General features: G+C 44.7%; 1 long non-coding RNA gene across 1 annotated transcript in view; it reads right to left on the bottom strand.

The window, feature by feature from the left end:
* Nucleotides 1-645: 645 nt before the first annotated feature.
* Nucleotides 646-24,093, bottom strand: part of LOC143773737 (uncharacterized) — an 86,693-nt gene continuing 63,245 nt past the window's right edge. The window contains exons 2-3 of the long non-coding RNA XR_013215342.1: nucleotides 3,361-3,826; nucleotides 646-2,227 (exon numbers count right to left, since the gene is read on the bottom strand). This is a non-coding gene — a long non-coding RNA (uncharacterized LOC143773737). The remainder of the gene's footprint in view (nucleotides 2,228-3,360; nucleotides 3,827-24,093) is intronic.

Consider the following 24,093-nt stretch of genomic DNA (forward strand, 5'->3'; position numbering starts at 1 on the left):
ACACTAGAAGTAGCCAGGGATCATTCCTACGTTGATTCTAGATGACACGCGCCAGCCGGAGAATCTAGCTACCCCTAGTAGAGGAAAACAAAGACCTTTCTTGCCTCCAGAGAAGGGGACCCCACAGCTGGATAGAAGCCCCCCACAAATAATGACGGTGAGGTAAGAGGAAATGACAAACACAGAAATGAACCAGGTTTAGCACAGAGAGGCCCGCTTACTGATAGCAGAATAAAGAAAGGTAACTTATATGGTCAACAAAAACCCTATCAAAATCCACACTGGAAATTCAAGAACCCCCGAACCGTCTAACGGTCCGGGGGGAGAACACCAGCCCCCTAGAGCTTTCAGCAAAGGTCAGGATATAGATTTGGAACAAGCTGGACAAAAATACAAAACCAAAACAAATAGCAAAAAGCAAAAGGCAGACTTAGCTGATATAACTGGAACCAGGATCAGTAGACAAGAGCACAGCAGACTAGCTCTGATAACTACGTTGCCAGGCATAGAACTGAAGGTCCAGGGAGCTTATATAGCAACACCCCTAACTAACGACCCAGGTGCGGATAAAAGGAATGACAGAAAAACCAGAGTCAAAAAACTAGTAACCACTAGAGGAAGCAAAAAGCAAATTCACAACAGCGTGTTAGCGAAGTTATTAACACTAGTTTGCTGGTAAAATTAGTTACCTACAGGCCATCTATTTAAAACTGTGGTTTTCCATCACATGGATCACATGTAAGTTTGCTCCAAATTCAGCCATTTGTAGTGAGCGTGGAAAATAATTTCCTCCATTTAAAGTGGGCAAGGTGCATAGCAAGGGATGGGGAACTGGATGTGATGGTGATGGTGCATGCAGAGGCCGAGGTCGTAGGTAAGCTGAAATTGTGCACAACAAACTCCCACATCTTCTCACCTGACCTTCCTGTCCCAATTACTAGGGGACCGCAACACACCACTAATGAACCCAGAGCAGTGTCAAAAGGTTGTTGGTTGGATAGCATATAATGTTTCCAGTCACTTTGCCCCACACCACCACCTTGTCTTCCACACGGTCAAGTCTCAGTAGCCGTGAATCTGGTCCCCATATTCCTCACCCTGATCCTCCTTCCTCCACCATTCCAAGTGCCCAGAGACAACTGATCCCACACTTGGGCACTCCGAAGAGCTGTTCACTTTTCCATTTATAGTTTCAAGCCTCTATTCTGGTCCACTTGAAAGAGGCAAGAGGAGATCGCATGCAGCGATGCCCAAATATTTGAGCCGCCGTGGTCACACAAAGGTGATGTTGGGAAAGTGTCACAAGAGGTGTGCGATGATAAGGCACAATTGCCAGAAAGTTAGAAGGAAGATCAGGGTGCGGTACTGGAAGACGAGGTGGTGGATGATATAGTAACTGACCCAAACTGGCAGGAGGACATGCAGAGCAAGGACTGCAGCACACAGGGGGAGGGAGGCATAGCACCCCAACAGGCAAGGAAGACACAGTGTGGTGGTCGCAGACAGAAGGTAGGCAACAGTTCCCCGTAACATCAACACAACAGAAGTTGCCAGTACTACTGTTAGGATTTCGCAAGTCTGGTTGTTTTTTAAAGACTGTACCGATAACCCCAAAAGTGTCATTTGCACCACCAGCCAGGCCAGCATCAGCAGGGGTAGCAAAACTACCAGTCTGGCCACAAGCAGCATGATGACTTTGTGGTCTGAACCCCAGGCTCCAGGAACAGTGTCTGCGAGTGACACCATTGCTTCTTCCGCTGTTGAGCGTGCAAGCCAGTCCCCTGTCCATGGTGCATTCGAAGGTGCCTCCTGCCCTGCACCTGTCATTGCACAGACTCAACTAGCAACATCATCAAGTACGTCAACATCCTTGTCCCAATGCAGTGTTCATTTGTTCATACCCCAGTCCTTATAACACAAGCGCAAATACGCAGCCAATGCCCCACAGGCTATACAACTAAATTCACACATTTTGCGACTGCTTGCGCTCGAATGTTGCGTTTTTGGCTCGTAGAGATGGAAGCTTTCCGCAACCTGATGGCAGCGGCCATCTCTTGGTACTCGGTCTGCAGCCAACACTATTTCTTCCAGTATGCCGTCCTCGCATTACACAAGCACGTGTCCCACAACATTAGCCGTGCCTTCAACAATGCAGTTACTTGGAAAGTCCACCTAACCACGGACATGTGGACAAGTGCTTGTGGGCAGGGATGGTACAACTCGGAATCTAAAAGAGATCAAAGAAATATGGTTAGTGCAATATAATATATAACCATAATAACAAAATCGAATGCATTTCATCAAAATATTCTCTGGAAACACTCTAGAAGTTTTTCAACAATGATGAGAGTAATGAGAGGTTACACTACCATTGGAGGACCTTGTATTCTCTATTCATCCTCCATGGGTAAAGTGTCTGCAGTGTAAAGATCCAAAATTCCCCTCTCTCTTTCAATGTATGCACTCTGTCGCCCCCTGCCCCCCCCCCCCCCCCCCCCCGCCTAGATAAAGGAATACTTCTCAGGGCCTGGAATTTAAGTTGGGACACTGTATGCCCTGTTGTTGCAAAATGTGAAGGAACCAGTAACACTATACACTTACAGCAGATAGTAGATTTGTGTTGGGATATGTGGTCCCAGATATGTTGGGTAGTCTCACCAACATATCTGAGGCCGCAGGGACACTTTATTAAATAGTCCACATATGTGGAGTCACATGTAAAGAAACCCTTAATATGGAAATGTTTTCCGGATCTAGGGTGAGAGAAGGTGTCACCTTTAGTGACATTGGTGCACTGAGGACAGTGTAAACAGGGAAATGTTCCTAGTTTCTGAGTCATCAATGTTAGTTGTCATTGTGCTTGTCTATCAGCGCCAACATACGCTTTAACCTGCAAGTTTCTAATATTCTGAGATTTCTTGTAACAGGTTAGGGGGGGAATACTAAACTGTGGAATAGTTTGATAGGCCTTACCAAGATATGACCAATGCTTCAGAACACAATTTTTTAGGAGATTCATACAGGGATGGTATGTACTAGCAAAAGCTATCCTCTTTGGTTTTTCAGTTTTAGGTGGGGTGAATTGTGCTGCTGTCTCTTGTATTTTGGAAAGGTAACCCCAATTGATAAGTTTGCTACGCATTTCTAAGATGTGATGTTCCCATAGGGTTGGATCAGTGACAATGCGGTTAACACGGTGTGTTTGTGATCTCGGTAATGACTTCTCAATATGAGACGGGTGGCAACTGGAAAAGTGTAACAGGCTATTCTTGTCAGTAGGTTTTGTATACAAGTCAATGTCTAGATGGCCATCATATTTCAATGAGATCAAGGTATCCAAGAAGTTAACTCTGTACTGACCTTATGTATCATAAATGTCAAATTAAGAATCTGAGAATTAATATCTTGAAAGAATTGTGTAAGGGAAAGATCATCCCCATTCCATATCAGGAAGACATCGTCTATGAATCTTTTCCAATGTGCTGAATGTTTTTGGAAAATTCTATGGGTATATTTGCATTTCTCTTCAAAAAGTGCCATATATATTCTGGCTTACTGGGTCGCTACAAGAGTAAGAAAAGAGAGAGAAAATGACATAAAAGTGGGGGAGGGAGTAAAATAAAGGATGAAAATAAGTAATGGAAATAGACACCGGAGAAGAAAGATGGGAGAAAGGAATTAGACCAATGGGAAAAAAAAATAATTAGATCAAGACTGGAGCCTTTAAGTAACACAAAACTAAAGGGAATGAAGAGCAAATAGCAAGAAGGAGTGTCACCCCATAGGAAAACGGTGTAAATGGAGAATATTGCAGTCATAAGGGAATCTAAAAGAGATCAAAGAAATATGGTTAGTGCAATATAATGTACAACCATAATAACAAAATCGAATGCATTCCATCAAAATATACCCTGGAAACACTCTAGAAATTTTTCAGTGATAATGAGAGTAAAGAGAGGTCACACTACCATTGTAGGGCCTCGTATTCTCCACTCATACCCCATGGGTGAACTGTCTGCAGTGTAAAGATCCAAAATGCCCCTCTCTCTTTCAATTTATGCACTCTGTCGCCCCCTCAGAGTAGACAGAGGAATACTTTCCAGGACCTGGAATTTAAGTTGGGACACTGTATGCCCAGCCATGATGAAATGTGAAGGAACCGGTAAAATCATACACTTACAACGGATCGTAGATCTGTGTTGGAATATGAGGTCCCAGATATGTTGGGTAGTCTCACCAACATATCAGAGGCCTCAGTGACACTTGATTAAATAGACCACATATGTGGAGTCACATGTAAAGAAACCCTTAATAGGGAAACGTTTTCCAGATCTAGGGTGAGAGAAGGTATCACCTTTAGTGACAAGGGAGCACTGGGGACAGTGTAAACAGGGAAATGTTCCCAGTTTCTGAGTCATCAATGTTAGTTGTTGTTGTGCTTGTGTATCAGAGCCAACATCCGCCTTAACTAGCAAGTTTCTAATTTTCTGAGATTTCTTGTAACAGATTAGGGGGGATACTAAATTCTGGGATAGTTGGATAGGCCTTACCAAGAAGTGGCCAACGCTTCGGAACACAATTTTTTAGAAGATTCATACAGGGATGTTATGTACTAGTAAAAGCTATCCTCTTTGGTTTTTCAGTTTGAGGTGGGGTGAATTGTGCTGCTGTCTCTAGTATTTTGTAAGAGTAACCCCAATGGGTAAATTTGATAAGCATTTCTAAGATGCAATGTACCCTTAGGGTTGAAAGGTGACAATGCGGTTAACATGGTGTATTTGTGATTTCAGTAATGACTTCTCAATATGAGACGGGTGGCAACTGGAAAAGTGTAACAGGCTATTCTTGTCAGTAGGTTTTATACAAGTCAATGTCTAGATGGCCATCATCTTTCAACAAGATCAAGGTATCCAAGAAGTTATGCTGGTTCTTATTCTCCTATACCCTTATTATGTACACATTTAGACTGTTCTCCACATTTTTTTTTCTTGGGTGATTAGCTTGTTCCTGTGAGAATGCACAGCCGCCGATAATTGATATATGGTGTTTCTACATTTGTTTCTCTACTTTTGCATCAAGCACAAGGATTATTTTGTTTATTTTTGTGTCAAATCTATATGATGATGCTAATCATATCGCTTTTATTTAAATATCTATAGACACCCTTGATAAAGGCAATGATGCCAAAACATTGGATGGAGTGATATCTGTATATCCTACTATGTCGGCTGCATATTAAATTTGATATAATTTGAAACTTAATCTCTCTGTGACTTATTGAGTGCCGAAGGTCACCAGTCTATATACCCCATAGTGTAAGAAGTTCCCAGTATGATATCTACCTCATATTGTTGTAAAGCCATTGTAATGGGGGGTTTTCCATTCACTTCTATCCACCCCCATGCGGCACTTATGATAATGACCACAGACACAGGGATAACAGTTATGTTTACTTTCGCAGGAACGAGAAAATATGACACAGAGTAAATGCTTCACAGCTCACAAGGTTAAACCACAGCAAATACAGTACAGAGTTAGATTCTGACATGGAATTGAGGCTTCGGAGCTTTAAGAACCTGCTCCTTTAGATGTAATGCTTGTACGTTGTTATAGAGAGATTCAGAGTCTTTTGTAGCTTTATCTAATAGATTTTACATAGCAAGAGTATTTCACCGACCTGGGAGTCCTGGGGTAATTTCTAAGCTTGTCAGGCCTACCAGAGGGTATTGGAGTGAGGGAGCCTCCACAAGTGCTCTGCTCCCTGATACTGCTTGTTCCAAACTGGGGTTTTCCCAGCTCTCCTGGTCTAGACAGGGTGGAAACTAGAATAGCCCCTCCTCTTGAAACCTCAGTTCTCATGTCAAAACTTTACATTGTATAGATTTCACCAGCAGCTGGTGCTGGAACTCAACAAATGAGAAAATACCCTGAAAAATACATGGATCAATTGAAAGCACAAGTCTAATAACAGTAGTAGGGGTAGCTGGAAAGTGAGCTGTAGTGTACCGTATTACTCACGGTCCAGGGGCATTTAAGGGGCAAGTCATAACCTAGACCAGATCATTACATTGTGACTACCTCCTTTTCTGACTCTGCACTCCTCCCATCATCCCAAGGGTGATTTTAATCAGTGCCAGTTCCCATCTGTCCATTTAAAATGTAGGCTTACAGCCAAGGATAGGCATGTTTGATAAGTATCAGAGTAGATACCCATGAGAAAAGTGTCACCTTGCCACGGTTGATGAGCACACATGAATTGGCCAATTTATGTGCTTAGAACCTTCATTTTTGCAAGTTCATTTTTGCAAGTAAATTTTTTTTGCAATAATACATTTAAGATCTCATGTATCCAGTGTTTGCATATGTTTTAGTCCTTATAGAGTACTGCTGTCATCTCTTTATGCTTACAGCGTTTTGTGGTCTGTGAACGTTTTTGTGATCTGTAAAACTGAAAAATAGCTTTTAAAATTTTAGTAGCCCCCTTTTCTCAGACATACAATGTTACGTCATATGAGAAAAGGAAAAACTACTTGAACAATAGTATAATCGATCAGAATTGTTCCACAATGCTACATTTTTATTAGGGACACCACATTTTAACAAGACTGATTAAAAATACAAAATTACAAGATATAATAACATAGGAAAACAATTAATTAAAAGGAGAAGGCAGGTCAGCATGCACAGCACAATGACAGTACAAGGAATTTAACCTCTCTGACCTTAGACGTACTATCCCGTCGAGGTGACCTGGGCCTATCTGACCCTCGACGGGATAGTACGTCATAGAGATCGGCCGCGCTCACTGGGGGAGCGCGGCCGATCGCGGCCGGGTGTCAGCTGACTATCGCAGCTGACATCCGGCACTATGTGCCAGGAGCGGTATCGGACCGCCCCTGGCACATTACCCCCTGGCACACTGCGATCAAACATGATTGCAGTGTTCTGGCGGTATAGGGAAGCATCGCACAGGGAGGGGGCTCCCTGCATGCTTCCCTGAGACCCCCGGAGCAACGCGATGTGATCTCCTACCTCCTCCTTCCTGCAGCAGGCCCGGATCCAAAATGGCCGTGGCATCCGGATCCTGCAGGGAGGTGGCTTCACAGCGCCTGCTCGAAGCAGGTGCCAGGAAGCCTGGAGCTGTGCACGTCAGATCGCCGATCTGACACAGTGTACAGCAAAGTGTCAGATCAGTGATCTTACACTATAACATGATGCCCCACCCCCCGGGGCAATGTTATAGTGTAAAAAAAAAATCCAAAAAAAAATGCAAAAAAAAAAAATATTGTTCCTATAAATACATTTCTTTGTCTAAATAAAAAAAAAACAATAAAAGTACACATATTTAGTATCACCGCATCCATAACGACCTGACCTATAAAACTGTCCCACTAGTTAACCCCTTCAGTGAACACCGTAAAAAAAAAAAACGAGGCAAAAAACAACGCTTTATTATCATACTGCTGAACAAAAAGTGGAATAACACGCTATAAAAAAGACGGATATAAATAACCATGGTACCGCTGAAAATGTCATCTTGTCCCGCAAAAAACGAGCCACCATACAGCATCATCAAAGAAAAAATAAAAAGTTATAGTCCTCAGAATAAAGCGATGCAAAAATAATTATTTTTACTATAAAATAGTTTTTATCGTATAAAAGCGCTAAAACATAAAAAATGATATAAATGAGGTATCGCTGTAATCGTACTGACCCGAAGAATAAAACTGCTTTATCCATTTTACCAAACGCAGAACGGTATAAACGCCTCCCCCAAAAGAAATTCATGAATAGCTGGTTTTTGGTCATTCTGCCTCACAAAAATCGGAATAAAAAGCGATCAAAAAATGTCACATGCCCGAAAATGTTACCAATAAAAACGTCAACTTGTCCCGCAAAAAACAAGACCTCACATAACTCTGGACCAAAATTTGGAAAAATTATAGCTCTAAAAATGTGGTGTGTGACGGCTGCCAATCATAAAATCCGCTAAAAAACCCGCTATAAAAGTAAATCAAACCCCCCTTCATCACCCCCTTAGTTAGCGAAAAATTTAAAAAATGTATTTATTTCCATTTTCCCATTAGGGTTAGGGCTAGGGTTAGGGCTAGTGTTAGGGCTAGGGATAGGGCTAGGGTTAGGGTTAGGTCTAGGGTTAGGGCTAGGGCTAGGGTTAGGGCTAGGGTTAGGGTTAGGGATAGGGTAAGGGTTAGGTTTAGGGCTAGGGTTAGGGTTAGGGCTAGGGTTAGGGCTAGGGTTAGGGTTAGGGCTAGGGTTAGAGTTAGGGCAAGGGTTAGGATTAAGGCTACAGTTAGGGTTGGGGCTAAAGTTCGGGTTAGGGTTGGGGCTAAAGTTAGGGTTTGGACTACATTTACGGTTCAGAATCGGGTTGGGATTAGGGTTAGGGGTGTGTCAGGGTTAGGGGTGAGGTTAGGGTTACCATTGGGATTAGGGTTAGGGATGTGTTTGGATAAGGGTTTCAGTTATAATTGGGGGTTTTCACTGTTTAGGCACATCAGGGGCTCTCCAAACGCGACATGGCGTTCGATCTCAATTCCAGCCAATTCTGCGTTGAAAAAGTAAAACAGTGCTCCTTCCCTTCCAAGCTCTCCCGTGCGCCCAAACAGGGGTTTACCCCAACATATGGGGTATCAGCGTACTCAGGACACATTGGACAACAACTTTTGCGGTCCAATTTCTCCTGTTAATCTTGGGAAAATACAAAACTGGGGGCTAAAAAATATTTTTTGTGGAAAAAAAAAGGATTTTTTATTTTCACGGCTCTGCGTTATAAACTGTACTGAAACATTTGGGGGTTCAAAGTTCTCACAACACATCTAGATAAGTTCCTTGGGGGGTCTAGTTTCCAATACGGGGTCACTTGTGGGGGGTTTCTGCTGTTTAGGTACATTAGGGGCTCTGCAAACGCAATGTGACGCCTGCAGACCAATCCATCTAAGTCTGCATTCCAAATGACGCTCTGCCATGCGCTCAAACGGTGGTTCCCCCCACATATGGGGTATCAGCGTACTCAGGACAAATTGGACAACAACTTTTGGGGTCTAATTTCAACTGTTACCCTTGGAAAAATACAAAACTGGGGGCTAAAAAATTATTTTTGTGGAAAAAAAAGGATTTTTTTTTTCATGGCTCTGCGTTATGAACTGTAGTGAAACACTTGGGGGTTCAAAGCTCTCACAACACATGACACCAAAATGGTGTCACTTGTGGGGGGTTTCAATGTTTAGGCACATCAGTGGCTCTCCAAACGCAACATGGCGTCCCATTTCAATTCCTGTCAATTTTGTATTGAAAAGTCAAATGGCGCTCCTTCCCTTCCGAGCTCTCCCATGCGCCCAAACAGTGGTTTACCCCCACATGTGGGGTATCAGCGTACTCAGGACAAATTGTACAACAACGTTTGGGGTCCAATTTCTTCTCTTATCCATGGGAAAATAAAAAATTGTGGGCGAAAAATCATTTTTGTGAAAAAATATGATTTTTTTATTTTTACGGCTCTGCATTATAAACTTCTGTGAATCACTTAATGGGTCAAAGTGCTCACCACACATCTAGATAAGTTCCTTAGGAGGTCTACTTTCCAAAATGGTGTCACTTGTGGGGGGTTTCAATGTTTAGGCACATCAGGGGCTCTCCAAACGCAACATGGCGTCCCATCTCAATTCCAGTCAATTTTGCATTGAAAAGTCAAATGGCGCTCCTTTGCTTCCGAACTCTGCCATGCGCCCAAACAGTGGTTTACCCCCACATATGGGGTATCGGCATACTCAGGACAAATTGTTCAACAACATTTGGGGTCCATTTTCTCCTGTTACCGTTGGTAAAATAAAACAAATTGGAGCTGAAATAAAGCCTTGATTTCTCAATCTGGTACAAATGATGGAAACTCCTCCATTTCTCAACCTTGGAAAGAAGTGCCTTTGTCCGAATGGATCCTCTTTGGGCTCTTTGGACTCGGATGAAGTCTTGGCTGATAGCCTGCACAGCTGACTCAGCTGTCTGATCCCGAGTTGGAGTCACCACAGTGAACTTGGTAAAGCTGTCAGTCATCACCAGCCAATGGTCATACCTGATATGATCTGGGCTCATGGTCAAGTAATCGATCATCAACAACTCTAAGGGGCAGAAGTCACGATGGTCTGTGTTGGAGTTTTTTGCTCCGGCGGTTTGGCTAGTTCACAGCTCCGACATCACTGGCAGGCCTCCTCTACTGCAGTCTTCAATCGGGGTGATATGCCAGCTTCACAAACTCTGTAACATCTTCTCCTGACCAAAGTGGGCCATTCTTTCATGGGCCCCCATAGGCACTACTTGGATCAACTTCTCTGGGACCACCACTTGCCAGGTGACCCACAACTCCCACACCAACTGTACCCAACTGGAGTCTCTCCCACTGCCTTAGAATCTGCAGAGTTCCGGGGACAGAGCATCTCTTTCACTCTGGCTGGGAAGTCGCTTCAGGGCCACCCACTGTTTCAACTGAGCAAGTTCCTTATCTTCCTGCTAGAGTCACACCTAGTCCCAGCACCTGTTCCCCTCTTTGATCTGTCCCTGCATCACCGCCAATGACCTGGCGAGATCCTGAAAACCAGGAATCTCTTCTGCCTCCAACTCTTCATCTTGGTCGCGTCCAGGTCACTCATGGGTCACTCTCGACAGAGCATCAGCATGAGTGTTCTCTGCTCTGGTCTGATATGCGATCCTGTACCTATACTTCATCATGCAGGCCACCTATCGCTGCTCCAAGGCCCCAGTTTTGCATTTTCCAGGTGGGTCAGGGGATTGTTATTGGCGCGCACCAAGACTTTGGATCCTGAAAGGTATTCAGCAAACTTTTCGGTCATCGCCCACGCTAACGCCAGCAATTCCAAATTGAAGGAGCTGTAATTGTTGGGGTTCCATTCTGAGTCGTGGAGGAAGCAGCTTTCATAGGCAGTCACTCGTTCTTTCCCATCCTGCATTTGTGATAGCACAGCCCCCAGACCATGGAAACTTCCATCAGTTTGTAAAATGAAAAGCTGAGAAAAGTCTGCGAGTATTGGAGCCTCAGTCAAGGTCATCTTCAAGGCTTGGAAGGCTTCCTTTTGGCTATCTCTTTACTGCCTTTGGGGTGGGCCAGTCCTTGACTGCCTCTATTTTCTCACGTGCAGGTCTCACCCCTTCAGCGGAGAAGACATGTCCCAGGTACTCTATTTGCTTACGGAAGAGGACTCATTTTTGGTGCTTCACTTTCAGGCCATGCTTCTGCAGTCGACTCAACACTTAAGGTACCTTCACACGAAGCGACGCTGCAGCGATAGCGACAACGATGCCGATCGCTGCAGCATCGCTGTTTGGTCGCTGGAGAGCTGTCACATAGACCGCTCTCCAGCGACCAACGATGCCGAGGTCCCCGGGTAACCAGGGTAAACATCGGGTTGCTAAGCGCAGGGCCGCGCTTAGTAACCCGATGTTTACCCTGGTTACCAGCGTAAAAGTAAAAAAAACAAACAGTACATGCTCACCTGCGTGTCCCCCGGCCTCTGCTTCCTGACACTGACTGAGCTCCGGCCCTAACAGCACAGCGGTGACGTCACCGCTGTGCTTTCACTTTCACTTTAGGGCCGGCGCTCAGTAAGTGTCAGGAAGCAGACGCTGGGGGACGCGCAGGTGAGCATGTACTGTTTGTTTTTTTTACTTTTACGCTGGTAACCAGGGTAAACATCGGGTTACTAAGCGCGGCCCTGCGCTTGGTAACCCGATGTTTACCCTGGTTACCAGTGTAAAACATCGCTGGTATCGTTGCTTTTGCTTTCAAACACAACGATGCACGGCGATCGGACGACCAAATAAAGTTCTGGACTTTATTCAGCGACCAGCGACATCACAGCAGGATCCTGATCGCTGCTGCGTGTCAAACTAAACGATATCGCTAGCGAGGACGCTGCAACGTCACGGATCGCTAGCGATATCGTTACAAAGTCGTTTCGTGTGAAGGTACCTTTACTCCAGCCACCGGAGGTACTCTTCAAATGTGGCTGCATAGACAATGATATTGTCCAGGTAGATATGTGTTGGTTCGAAGTTCAGATCTTGCAAACACTTTTCCATCAATTGCTGAAACTTCTCAGGAGCATTAGTCAGGCCGAAGGGCATCCGATTAAGTTCAAACAATCCCATGGGCAGTACGAATGCTGTCTTTGGCTTGTCGTAATCAGCCAGGGGCACCTGACACATCCGCTGGCCAGATCCAAGGAGGAGAAATACTTTGCCTTTCTCAAGGCAGATAGCGACTCCTCAATTCTGGGTAAGGGGTAAGAGTCCCGCACCGTACAGGCATTCAGTTACCTATAGTCGACACAAAAACGCAGGATCCCATCTTTTTTCCGAACTAGGACAATGGGAGCTGCCCACGGGTTCTAGCTCTCCGGTGGCGCAGTGGTTAGCACAGCAGCCTTGCAGCGCTGGAGTCCTGGGTTCTAATCCCACCTTGGACAACATCTGCAAAGAGTTTGTATGTTCTCTCTGTGTTTGCGTGGGTTTCCTCCGGGCACTCCGGTTTCCTCCCACATTCCAAAGACATACTGATAGGGAATTTAGATTGTGAGCCCCATCGGGGACAGCGATGATAATGTGTACAAACTGTAAGGCCATGTTCACACGCTGCGGTTTTTACCGCGGAACCGCCGCGATTTTGATGCTGCGGGTCCGCAGCAGTTTCCATAGCGTTTACATTAACATGTAAACCCTATGGAAACCGCAAACCGCAGTGCACATGCTGCGGGAAAAACCGCGCAGAAACGCAGCGGTTTACAACCCGCAGCATGTCACTTCTTTGTGCAGAATCGCTGCGATTCTGCACCCATAGGAATGCATTGAACCGCTTACTTCCCGCATGGGGCTGTGCCCACGTTGCGGGAAGTAAGCGGATAATGTGCGGGTGGTACCCGGCGTGGAGGAGAGGAGACTCTCCTCCAGGCCCTGGGAACCATAAAATAGTGTAAAAAAAAGAATTAAAATAAAAAATGAAGCTATACTCACCTCTCAGCGCTGCCCGCGGCCGTCCGGTCTCAGTTGCTGTGCCGAACAGGACCTGTGGTGACGTCGCGGTCACATGACCGTGATGACGCCGCGGTCACATGACCGTGACGTCACGAAGGTCCTTGTCGGCACAGCCGCTTGCAGCGCCGGGGAGATCGCGACGTCAGAGGGTGAGTATAGCCAATTTTTATTATTTTTTACATTACTATTGATGCTGCATATTGCTGCATATGCAGCATCAATAGTACAGCAGTAATCCCGCAGCGGAAACCGCGGAACAAACCGCGATAAATCTGCAGGGATAACCACAGCGGTTTTGCCCTGCAGATTTTCAATTCCGCTGCGGGATTAACCCGCAGAGGAACCCGCAGCGTGTGAACATGGCCTAAAGCGCTGCGTAATATGTTAGCGCTATATAAAAATAAAGATTATTATTATTATTATTATTATTATTATGACTCCACTCTGCAGCTTGTTTAACAACATTTCTTTCACCTCTTTGTACATGTGAGGTGGTATCTGCCGGTAACTCTCCCGGATCAGTGCGGCAATTCCTGTTGGTATTTCATGGATTATAGCTCTAGTGCACCTGAAGTAACCTTCATGATGGGCAAAGATATCATAGTAATGCTCCAGTACAGCTTCCACCTGTTGCACCTGTTGTGGTGAGAATCCAATCAATTCATCCTGCATCTGCTCCAAGATTCGGTGCCCCTCCTTCATACTTCCAGGCGGGTGCTCTGGAGTCATTGTAGCGGCTACAGTCCATGGATCTCCTTGTTTTGTGCACAACTAAACGGCCTCTGGCTACATCAATTCTTCTGGCATACCCAGCATCTGTGCCACTTTACTCTTGGGCGACAGAGTAAGATTGTCTTCCCCCAGGTTGACACACCCCACCACCATGTTACCATCACGGACGACAGCTAATGTCCGAGCAATGAGGAGTCCCAAGGGTATTTGGTCCATTAAAGTTGGCTCTATCTGGACATCCTCCCCTTTGAGGGGTGTATAAGCTTGTACGGGCAGCGAGAGCACTGTCTGACCAGGCGGTAGAACGAGTTTAGCAGTGGCAAGGACTATCACTTATCTTAAGACTTTCCCTTCACTCGATGTTTCTTGGGCCTGCTCAACCCTTGTCAATTGTTGGAACACTTTCCTCTGGGGAGTTTGTGGGCTCCATTGGTACAGGAAAGCGTCTGGTGACTCGCTGAGTAAGAGAGTCCCGCATTCTTTCAGCACATTCATCCCCAAAGTCACTGCAGGGCCATTGACAGGGTCTCCGGTGGTCAACACAACCCCTTTCTGGCCCACATCTTTGCCGCACGCTGTAATTTGCATCCATACCACCCCTGCGACCAAGATGGGCAATTAATTGGCCACTGTTACCTTGATCACTGGGCCCCATTTGGGCCCCATCGCCTCAGGAAAATGACATCTAAAATACATTTTTGGCATAGTGGTCACTTGGGAACTGGTATCAACTAGACAGAGGAAGGCTCATCCATCCATTTCAGCCCATACAAGGGGGCTCAGGGAAATTAAACTTTTGGGGCTGCTTTCTCTCCTCCTTAGATTTTCAGACTCCAGTCGGCATCCCCCAGCCATGAAGCTGACTAGTTTTAACAGAAGCTGAGGTAGGGACCGCCTCATCTCATACATCCTCGGGCATAGTGTCCGGCATTTCCACACTTGAAATAAGTCAGATCCCATTCTGCACGGGTTGTCCCATGCCCTGGTGATGTTCAAGGGGCAAGTGGGACTCGGATTCGGTCCTGTCTGTAGGCATATTTGAAACTGCAGTGGGGGTTCTTCTGAGGCTGGACCAATCTTCCTGCATTTCCCGTATTTCCTTCTGGATTTCTCAGGCCCACTCTGGTTCAGCCGTGGACGAGGCGGGTATCTCACTAAACCCGCACATCCCTGCCAAGGCTGCTGTCTCCTGCTCCTGCTCTCTTACGCACACTTCTGCCCCAATTTCTAGGAGTGTCATACATGGTTTGGCACGTAGGTTCTCCTGCAGAGCTTGCTTAAGCGACGCATCCCTGAGTCCCACCACAAACTGGTCCCTCAATATCACATTAGGAGGCCCCACTCCTATTACCCCCACATCATCCCGTCAGGTGATATGAGCGTGCACCTCTTGTAGCGCATTAATGTATTGCGTCACTTACTCCCCTCCCTCTGAAAACGGCAGAACAATCACATCCGCATCTCTGCAACATTAGTGGGATCCCCGTGCATCTCTTCTAAAATCTGTAACACCTTGATCAAAGTGTTCCATTCATGAGGGGGGAAACATTTCAGATGTCTAGCCTCACCGTCCAGAGCCATCAGAGCAATCTCTGCCTGCATAACAGGGGTCACAGGATGCATCTTCAACATGCCTTTAACCCGCTCAGTCCAGTCCCACAGCATTAAATTACTCCCCATGAATTTAGGGAGATTTCTAATCATGGCCCCCACCGGAAAGCTGCACTTTAGGGCACCCATGACAAATTTGTCTGCTGCCTCTCCATTTGTAGAGTGCATCCTGCCGACTACAGCAAATGTAAGCAGGTGCGGGAATGCAGCAAAGCAGGGATTGCAGAACCAGGCAGTATAAGAAGGTTATTTAATTGGCTAACAAAGAAAAGGGTAGCAATGATCTCCTCGAATGGAGCTAATAACATTAACCAATGAATAGTAACGAGGGAAGTAAACAAAAGGTTAATGCGCCAGTCTGATATGGAAATGGTACTTATCATGGTCTTATCATGGTCTTCTCTGGTCCTCATTCGAATACAGTCTGATGGAGGTAGTAGTGGATTTAGCAAATCATGGTCCAGATTCTGGCAGCAACAGGCAATCAGCCAAATTAGAGAACGCTGCGGGAGTCTCTGTCCAACACATGTGCTGCTGCTCGTCTATAAAGGGGGACGGACCTTGGGACCCTGCATCTGGCACACACTCCTCCACATGAGCACAGCCTTCTGCCTAGCTAGGTGTGCGGTGCTCTGCACGCTCACTGTCTGGAGCACTCGCTTAATCTCTGCCGCGGCTCATCTCTGCGCTGTCACCCTGTGGACCGCGCCGCACGCCTGCTGCTGCTCGCGCTGCCGGTGGGACACCAACTGTTGCTTTGCACACTTTTAGCTCTGTTTCCTGCTTAAACACAACCCCTCTTCCCAGGTCATGAGACCTGTCTGGTCTCCTATTCCTTCCCCCGGGCAGCATGGGATGCCGCCTCGACAGTTCCGGACCCGGCTCAATGCAGGTATCCGCGGCCCTGTATTCCTCCTTACACCTGCATTACTACAAAATACCAGTTAATGTCTCTAACATTATGCCCTCCCTCGATATAAAACTGAATCTGTCAAAAACTGAACTCCTTTTGATCCACCCCCCTACTAACCTACCTAAACCAGAAATTGCCATCTCTGTGTGTGGCTCCACCACAATTCCCATTCAAAATTCCAACTGTTTTGAGGTTATATTTGACTCAGGTCTCTCCTTCACTCCCCACTTCCGATCACTAGCTTTCTCATGTCACCTGCGCCACAAAAACTTCTCTATAATTCAGCCTTTCCTTATCTTTCACTCTACAAAAATTCTTACTCTTGCTCTGATTTATTCTTGCTTGGGCTACTGTAACTCCCTACTAATTGGTCACCTTCTTGCTACATTATCTCTCCTCCAATCTATTGTGAATGCAACAGTCATGATCATATTTCTGTCTATCCTCTACATTGATGCAACCACCATCTTCCAGTCTTTGCACTGGTTGCCCATCCATTACAGAATTCAATATAAATCTCATCACTCTTACACACATAGCTCTTTACAGTTCTACATCACCCTACATCTCCTCCCTTGTCAATGACTACCACCCTGCCCCATCATCTCTATTTCACTAATGACCTAAGACTAACATTCTTTATAATCTTAGCCTCACACTCCAGCCTCCCGGACTTCACTCATGTTCAACCAGTTTTCTGATATGCACAACCCCGGACAATCATTTTAATTCCCAGTATCCATAGTTTCAACTGTGCCCTAAAAACAAAAATTCTTGAGACTGGCCTAACTATCCCCTGTTGTCTCTTCTATGTACTCAGTAGATAATTGCATCTGTATTTATACAAATACTAGCTGATGACTGGTCAATGCAGCTTTATTATAATGGCCCTATTTATCATACTGACGGCTAGAACTTACATGACAAGTACTTTATTTTTACCTTTTGTGTCACCCTTATTTCCTCACAGATCGCAAGCTTGCAAGAAAGGCCCTCATTCCTATTGATGTGTGTTGGACTATGTGTTAAGGTACCGTCACACTCAGAGACGCTGCGGTGATATAGACAACGAGCCGACCTAAACTAGATCGCTGGAGCGTCGCTGTTTAGGTCGCTGTAGAGACGTCAAACACAGCAACTCCAGAACGATGCAGGAGCGATCCTGTGACGTAACGGTGACTCACTTCTCGTTCTCGCTGGTTGTTAGCTCCATTACATCCATTGTTAGAGTCGTTGCTTTTGATGTCAAACATGACAATACACGCCGACCTGGCGACGAAATAAAGTTCTGGACTTCTAGCTCTGACCAGCGATGGCACAGCGGGATCCAGATCGCTGCTGCATGTCAAACACAACGAGATCGCTATCCAGGACGCTGCAACGTCACAGATTGTTGTCATTCTCTTTATAAAGTTGCTGAGTGTGATGGTACCTTTACTCTGGAATGTCTTATCTTGTTTGTACAAGTACCCTTTGAACTTTAAAGTGCTGCGAAATATGTTGGCACTATAATAATAAAAATTATTATGAATTAATGTAACTGGTGGTAATCAGCAGCCTATTTGAATACACTCTGAAGTTTCAGACTTTATAGGCTATTTAAATTGAATAAATGGTCCAAAAATTACTTTTTCAGGGCAGATGCCTGTCTCGCTGGTGTTTCTACACAATGTGGAATTGTTGAAAGACAAGGGCTTAATGACCTGGGCCCAGAACGAAAAGGGACCTGCCTGGATCTCTGGCATCCAATACTTTTAACTGTATCTGCATTTTCATGATGCGGAAACAGTTAAACACTTGGATCCATACTCCATCACCAGGTACTGGTAAATCAAAGGCTGCTTAAAAGTCTGTGCACTGTTCAAGTGCGATCCATTGAGCAAATGGATAGCACACATCCTGAATATCTGTTCATGTGAACATGCCCTAATGCAAACATTTAGGCTGTGTGCACATGATGCGGATTTAGTGCGGATCCGCAGCGTTTTTTTCCGCGCAGAAACGCTGCAGATCCGCACTGTGATTTACAGTACAATGTAAATAAATGTAAAAAAAAAAAAGCTGTGCACATGGTGCAGAAAAATCAGTGCGGAATTGCTGCGGATTTCAAAGAAGTGCATGTCACTTCTTCTGTGCGGATCTGCAGCGTTTCTGCACCCCTCCATAATAGAAATCTGCATTGGGAAAAACTGCAGGAAATCCGCACAAAACCCGCATCAATTCCGCACAAAAAACGCACTAAATCCGCATAAAAACCGCGGCAAATCTGCAGCTGCGGATTCTGCCAGGAGATGCGGATTTTGTGCAGAAAATTCTACACCTCTTTTCTTACGTGTGCACATAGCCTTACAGTGGTGAGAATAAGTGTTTGCCCCCTTCCTGATTTCCTTTTCTTTTGCATGATTGTCACACTTACATGTTTCAGATCACCAAACAAATTTACATAGACAAAGATAACAAAAGTGAACACAAAACACAGTTTTTAAATTAAGGTTATTTTTTATTAAAGGTACCTTCACACGAAACGACTTTGTAACGATATCGCTAGCGATCCGTGACGTTGCAGCGTCCTCACTAGCGATATCGTTTAGTTTGACACGCAGCAGCGATCAGGATCCTGCTGTGATGTCGCTGGTCGCTGAATAAAGTTCAGAACTTTATTTGGTCGTCCGATCGCCGTGTATCGTTGTGTTTGACAGTAAAAGCAACGATACCAGCGATATTTTACACTGGTAACCAGGGTAAACATCGGGTTACTAAGCGCAGGGCCGCGCTTAGTAACCCGATGTTTACCCTGGTTACCATCATAAACGTAAAAAAAACCAAACAGTACATACTCACCATCTGATGTCCGTCAGGTCCCTTGCCGTCTGCTTCCCACACTGACTAAGCGCCGCAAAGTGAAAGTGAAAGCACAGCACAGCGGTGACGTCACCGCTGTGCTCTGCTCTCACTGTACGGCGGCACTCAGTCAGAGCAGGAAGCAGACGGCAAGGGACCTGACAGACATCAGATGGTGAGTATGTACTGTTTTTTTTTTTTTACTTTTACGATGGTAACCAGGGTAAACATCGGGTTACTAAGCGTGGCCCTGCGCTTAGTAACCCGATGTTTACCCTGGTTACCCGGGGACCTCGGCATCGTTGGTCGCTGGAGAGCGGTCTGTGTGACAGCTCTCCAGCAATCAAACAGCGACGCTGCAGCGATCGGCATCGTTGTCGCTATCGCTGCAGCGTCGTTTCGTGTGAAGGTACCTTAAGGGAAAAAGAAATTCAAACCTACAGGCCCTGTGTGAAAAACTGATTACCCCCTAAACCTAATAACTGGTTGGGCCACCCTTAACAGGAACAACTACAATAAAGTGTTTGCAATAACTGGCAATGAGTCTTTTACAATGCTCAGGAGGAATTTTGTCTCTCATCTTGGCAGAATTGTTGTACTTCAGCCACATTGGAGGGTTTCTGAGCATGACCCTCCTTTTTAGGCTATGTGTGCAAATTGTGGATTTGCTTGCAGAAATTTCTGTGATGTTTCTGCATCTCTTGGCAGAAAGCGCAGATTTTTATGCTGATTTTATGCGGATTTGTTAGCTAAATAAAGATATAGTATTAAAAAGAAAAAGTGATGTCATTTCCTTGTCCAACCTCCATTGTTGATGTGCTTCAACCAAGATGGGCACTATTTTATATTCTCCGCCCATATACTCATCCTCTTTCTGACATAATTTCCTTTGACAAATCTGCTGCGTTTTTGGCATCAAATCCGCATTTAATCCGCACCAAATCCGCAAACCTTTTTTACTCCTGTGTTTTTACTGCACATTTGAGTGACTCACTGGAAGTCAATGGGTGGAAAATGCAGCAGATCCGCAAAAAGAATTGACATGCTGCGGAAAATAAAGCGCTTCGAATAAGGACGGAAATTTCCTCATCATGTGCACAACAGTTCAGGCTTGTCATTTATTAACCTTGCTTTACTAATCCTTTGCGTTTTTGGTGCATTTCTGAGCAGAAAAAAAGCTGTGGAAACGCAAAAAATCTGCATTGTGTGCAATACCCTTAAGGTCATTCCACAGCATCTCTATTAGATTAAGGTCAGGATTTTGACTAGGCCACTCCAAAGTCTTAATTTTAGTTTTCTTATTCCCTTCAGAGGTGGACCTGTTAGTGTGTTTTGGATCAATGTCCTATTGCATAAGAACACTTTAGCTTGAGGTCACAAACAGCTGACCAGACATTCTCCTTCAGGATTTCTTGGTAGACAGCAGAATTCATGGTTCCATTAACCACATCATGTCTTCCTGGTACTGAAGCACCAAAATGGCCTCAGACAATCACACTACCACCACCATATTTTACTGTTGATATGATGTTACGTTCATGACATGCTGTGTTATTTCAATGCCAGATGTAATGGGACATACAGGGGGTACAGAAATTATTCACTTTTTGTTTAATTGCAGCCATTTGGTAAATTCAAAAAAGTTCATTTTTTTCTCATTAATGTTCACTCTGCGCCCCATCTTGACTAAAAAAAAACAAAAATGTAGAAATTTTTGCAAATGTATTAAAAAAGAAAAACTGAAATATCACATGGTCATAAGTATTCAGACCATTTGCTCAAAATTGAGTAGAAGAACCCTTTTGAGCTAGTACAGCCATGAGTCGTCTTGGAATGATGCAACACGTTTTTCACACCTGGATTTGGGGATCCTCTGCCATTCTTCCTTGCAGATCCTCTCCAGGTCCATCAGGATGAAAGGGGAAAATTGGTGGACAGCCATTTTCAGGTCTCTCTAGAGATCAAGTTCTATCAGTTTAGTTAAACACAGCTGGACTCCATTGAAGGAGTAGAACCATCTCAAGGAGGATCACAAAGAAATGGACAGCATGTGACTTAAATATGAGTGTCTGAGCAAAGGGTCAGAATTCTTATGACCATGTGATATTTCAGTTTTTCTTTTTTAATAAATATTGAAAAATTTCTACATTTCTGTTTTTTTGGTCAAGATGGGGTGCAGAGTGTACATTAATGAGAAAAAAATGAACTATTTTGAATTTACCAAATGGCTGCAATGAAACAAAGAGTGAAAAATTTAAAGGGGTTTGAATACTTTCCGTACCCACTGTATATTAGTCCTAACGATTTTTAAGAGTAAATGGGGCATCTTGTTTCCTCACTGCAATACAGTTTTATCACAAATGATTTGGATTAGCAAAGAGAGCCTCCTGGCTGAACATCTATATTAGGACTAACAATTTTTATGAGCAAATGTGGCCTCCTGATTCTTCACTGCAACACAGTATTATCCCAGACAATTTAGATTAGCAAATAGGGCCTCCTGGCTGAATCCCAATGTTAGGTCTAATGATTTTTCAGAGAAAATGGGGCCTCCTGATTCCTCACTGCAACACAGTTTTATCCCAGACAATTTAGATTAGCAAATAGGGCCTCCTGGCTGAATCCCAATGTTAGGTCTAATGATTTTTCAGAGAAAATGGGGCCTCCTGATTCCTCACTGCAACATATTTTTATCATAAACTATTTGGATTAGCAAATAGGGCCTCCTGTCTGAACCCCAATATAAAGACTAATGGTTTTTAAGAGCAAATTGAACCTCCTATTCCTCACTGCAACACATTTTAGCCCAAAACAATTTGGATTACCAAATGGGGTCTCCTGACTGCAACACAGTTTAGCACAATCTAGTTACATGCTAGAAGATCAATTTCACACAGGGCAGGATCCTATCTAGCTAACTGACAAGATCACTTTCAGCAGCAGCAGAAGGAGCGGCCTCGTTGCACTGTTACACTGAGAAAATGGCACCAGTAAAACAAGGTGTCTGCTTTTTATATGGACAGGGATTTGTGACTTTGACAGCCAATCACAGAAGACCTTGTGTCTTTACAGCCATTTCTCTAAAGCATCCCAATAGCTGCTTTTGGAGACAGCGCTCGACAACTGCATTTTGATTGTGCTACTTGGAGCAGTTTGTATCGCTTAAATGTGCTAACAAGGCTTGCAAGGTCTCCAGACTCGTCTCCTATTGCGCACAATTGGGACACCGTTAATTGGCAATTGCAAAGGGAGCTGTCAGCACTGTGTGACACATTTCTAACACAGCCTGCACTTTTTTAGCAATTTGTACTACAATGACTCTTTGTGGGACTGAACCAGGTAAGTTGATCTTCACTCCCCATGTGTAACACTGAGCCCTGTGCCCTCATACCACTGCACCAATATACCAATACATTGGTTGTCATTCCTTGAAACACTTTCAGTAGGCACTAACACTGCATACCTGGAACATCCTACAACACTTTTTGATATGGAAACGCTCTTACGCAGTTATGTACCCATCACAATTAGGTCCTTGTTGCTCAAATTCTTCTACTTTTTTCTTGCATACAACACAGGAACTTCAAGAACTGAATGTTTTGCTGTCTAATATATGCGGCAACTCCTTGACATTTGCCATTGTAATAAAATAATCATTGTCATTTATTTTTCATTTAAGTAGTTTTATTGTTCTGGCTGATGTTGCATATGTTTGCTCACATGCTTTGTCCACTGTATTCTATTTAATGACACAACCAAAGTTCTCTAAGCTCCTGTCATCATGAGTAAATATTTGTTTCCTGCACAATAGACACCAATCTTCTAGGCTAAACCCTGGCACCCTGCACACACAAAGGTAGACTAGAAATCCGAACAAATATCTTATAACAGAATGGATTTTGTCTCTATAACTTATTTTTATAATTCTCCAGGATCCTGTAAAAGAGATTCTGTAAGTAAGAGAGTAAGATCAACCCAATACATGGACATGTAGGCTTGTGAAATGTGAATCTATTGACACCTTTATATTATCTACCTATTGCCATGCAAGCAATAGCCTCTTTAAAGGTACCGTCACATTAAGCGATGCTGCAGCGATATAGACAACGATGCCGATCGCTGCAGCGTGCTGTTTCGTCGTTGTGTGGTCGCTGGAGAGCTGTCACACAGACAGCTCTCCAGCGACCAACGATGCCGAAGTCCCCGGGTAACCAGGGTAAACATCGGGTTACTAAGCGCAGGGCCGCGCTTAGTAACCCGATGTTTACCCTGGTTACCAGTGTAAATGTAAAAAAACCCAAACACTACATACTTACATTCCGGTGTCTGTCGCGTCCCCCGGCGTCTGCTTCCCTGCACTGTGTAAGCGCCGGCCCTAAAGCAGAGTGGTGATGTCACCGCTGTGCTTTGCTTTACAGCCGGCACTGACACATTCAGTGCAGGAAGCTCTGAGCAGCAGCGCGGACGCCGGGGGACGTGACAGACATCAGAGGGTGAGTATGTAGTGTTTTTTTTTACTTTCACAATGGTAACCAGGGTAAATATTGGGTTACTAAGCGCGGCCCTGCGCTTAGTAACCCGATATTTACCCTGGTTACCATTGTAAAACATTGCTGGCATCGTTGCTTTTGCTGTCAAACACAACGATACACGCCGATCTGACGACCAAATAAAGTTCTGGACTTCTAGCTCCGACCAGCGATATCACAGCAGGATCCAGATCGCTGCTGCGTGTCAAACACAACGATATCGCTATCCAGGACACTGCAACGTCACGGATCGCTGTCGTTATCGTTGTTAAGTTGTTCAGTGTGAAGGTACCTTAACTTTGACTGCTCATTGACATCAGATACCAAGCAAGGAATTCAAACAAAGAGATTTTAACTTACTGGTAAGGGTACCGTCTCACAGTGGCACTTTGGTCGCTACGACGG

The sequence above is a fragment of the Ranitomeya variabilis genome, chromosome 5 (assembly GCF_051348905.1).
Source record: "Ranitomeya variabilis isolate aRanVar5 chromosome 5, aRanVar5.hap1, whole genome shotgun sequence".
Taxonomy (NCBI): domain Eukaryota; kingdom Metazoa; phylum Chordata; class Amphibia; order Anura; family Dendrobatidae; genus Ranitomeya; species Ranitomeya variabilis.